Source organism: Strongylocentrotus purpuratus, unplaced genomic scaffold (genome assembly GCF_000002235.5).
Source record: "Strongylocentrotus purpuratus isolate Spur 01 unplaced genomic scaffold, Spur_5.0 spur5_scaffold_21, whole genome shotgun sequence".
Classification (NCBI taxonomy): domain Eukaryota; kingdom Metazoa; phylum Echinodermata; class Echinoidea; order Camarodonta; family Strongylocentrotidae; genus Strongylocentrotus; species Strongylocentrotus purpuratus.
The window spans coordinates 13,170,886-13,174,091 of NW_022145607.1; positions in this window are offsets into that span (position 1 = coordinate 13,170,886).

The window sequence follows — 3,206 nt, forward strand, 5'->3', positions numbered from 1 at the left end:
TGATTTTGTAATTTCTATTGTATAATGTTGTATGATATGTATTTTGATATGCATAATTATAATATTTAATCTAATAATTTATACACAAGGTTATTGTAAGTTGCATTTGCATATTTCATATATTCTGAGTCCATATCTGGTTTATTTATAATTTTATTTAATACTAATGCAGTCATTATTTTGTTTAATGTCATATGCTTCTTTACCGTTTACTTGTAATTCAATATTTTTAATATGTTTGTTTGTTTTATATTTCTCTCACTCTTCCTTCCTTTACCTTTCTTCTTTTTCTTGCGCTTAAAAACATTGGTATTAAGCGCTTTATAAATATAATGTATCACTATTTAACTTAGTGGGCTATATGGTGTTCGAAATACATGTTACGTGATAACCATAAGATGGTGAAGGGATTTAAAGAAATTGACGGTTGCGTACTTATAACGTGTAACATCCAGAATTATAAACCAGTTCGTGCAGATGGTGATTAAATTTAATTATATCGATTTAAAATGGACAATAGAGGGGAGTCAAATTAAACTCATTCAGATCGGAAGAGAAATAGAAAGGAAGCCAGAAAAATATTAAAAATGAAAGAATTCAGACGAGAGTACATATACAGATGATTTCATGTTTTTCTATGCAATGTTTGTGCCCAGGGTTTTAAACTAAAAAGGTATGCAGGGGGCATCCAAATTGATACCTCAATTTAACGAAGAGAGCGAAACAAAACCGACAACATATAATTATAACAACATGACATTACCGCGGTACCGGTTGTTCATGCGGCGACCCCGACACGAACATAACCATATTCCGTCTAAGCCCCCCCCCCTAATAGACACACATAGACATCCCGATAAGTATACCGTTGTTCATATAGCAGGTGAATAAAGTGTATTTTCACCACAACCTATTTTATTACAGCAAAATGTGACATTTACCAGTAAACACTGAAGCTCGGTATGATTGACCTTAAAGCTGATACTTCCAATGACAGTATATTTACAATGATTGATTATCAGATTTAAAATGTACTTCCCAGACATACATGTCACAATGACTTCAAAATAATAATTATACTAGAACAAAGTTGTACTTTTAGTTATCCTTGTTATAGTTGTTTGTTTGTTTTCCATATTCAATTCAACTCAAGTTTATATGAGTTAAATGTAACATTTTAGGTAATAAAATGAAGAAATGCCTAAGAAATATAATGTGCAGATGTACATGCAACTTTTAATTACCGTAAAAACTTCAAGCATATCTCTAGGTATTTAATGCAAACTGAACAATTTGAGTTCATGCCATTCACCATCAACCACTACAACTCTGCCCTTCGCCTTATCAATGCATAGACCTCGCAGGTAATTGAATGTACGCCAGCCCCCAGTGATGTTATCCAGCGCCCTATGGTTTTTATCCAAAACCGACAATGTCTCCTTGGTGAAAAGCAATTTAGAATCAGTAGAACGGGCAGTGATGTATACGTTGTCATATGCATCAAAAGCAATGCCGCGGTAATTCCAAGACTTGTTTGCAGTGTCGATCTTAAAAGAGCCTTTGGAGGTGCCATCCGTACGGAAAACTCTGATGCAATTAAGATCTGCGACATAGAGGAGATTCTGGGAATTAAAAGCTAGGAACCATGGCTTGGTCAGGTATTCCGCTATACATCTGAGAAATACACCCGATGTATTGAAGACATGGATGCAGCCAGCCCCCCAGTCCGCAACAAACACCTCCTTCTCGCAGATAGCTATACCGGTTGGACGGTCAAACGACCGGTACTGACTTGCCCACTCCCTAAGTGATCCATTCTTCAGCTCGTACACGCATCCTTGGCCATCATCGGTTATCAAGAAATGATCCTCATCATCCGATAGAGCAGCAATGCCATATGGATGAAAATTACAATCACCGATATAGAGTGAGCAGAACGAACTGTTTCCAGCTCTGACTTTAACGATACGATTGTTGTAAGTACTGGTTATGATGAAACTTCCTTTGTGACATATTACGTCATGAGGTCGATGAAGACTAGCCTTGATCACAGCCGGCCCTCTTTTGAGATTGATGCCCCTGCAGCTTGCCATTGCGGTAATTCGTCAGCTATAAGAAAAGCTGTATAAGGATATAAGGGAGATAATTAATTCGTATCACCCTGAAAAATTTCGTTTACATTTTGCCAAGATCTTGGCAAGATGCACCCTCACAAAAAAATCATGGTAAAGCAACTGCCCCAAAAGCCTCCCCCATCAGTACGCAAGTGCGAGGGAGCATAGTGAACGAGAGGGGTGAAGGTGAAAGAAGTGAATACCCCCTCACAGGTTTTTGAAGATGTGTTGTATTAAAAAATGACATTCCTTAACAAAACTATAGATAAAAAACAAGCAATATACTTTTTTCACCCTTCACTTTTCTACAATATGTACTTCTACATTTTATTAATTTATTTATCTATTCAAGTTTTATTTAAAATAGAGGGTAGGTACATTCAGTTTTAAAAAACTGCTTTCCAAGTAGGCCTACGCCCTCTAATTGAAGGATATCATGCGAGTGAGCGTAGCTACCAAGCGAGAAGATTTTTGCATTTTTTTTTGTCTAAACGCTGCACTCTTGGGCCCTCCAGAGCCTAAAACAATGTTGCAGTCTTTAGGCAGTATTTGCTATACATTTGTTTTGGCACTTCTTTAAATTTACCGGAGGGACGTGGTCTGCCCCCCCCCCTAGGTCGCCACCCCTGTCGTGTACCATGTTAATTTGTTATAAGGGCAGTTGAGTGCTGAGGTTATAATAATCGCCTCATCTTATGATGAATATTTATACAATACATTTACATGATGCATACATATATTATACTGATGCGCCCTTTTTTCTTCTTCAAGTTTTGAAGAAGACGGGTTTTGAAATTCGTATATTTTATATCTCCTAAACGGTTGTTTTATTATTCATTTCTTCTTTACATAATACATATTTGTTATCAATCGACACAGAAATATACTCAGTCTTATATATAATTATATTCCGGAAACCCAAGCTCCAAGTTCACGGTTAAATAACGCCACAATTTAAATTGTTCATTAATTAATGTATAGTGTTGGATAGCTCATTCCACTTCTTTCAAATGACTCATGATGAAGAAGTCACACATAACTAATTTCAGACAGCCCGAAGTAACAGTGTCTGGTACCAAATTGACTAATAAT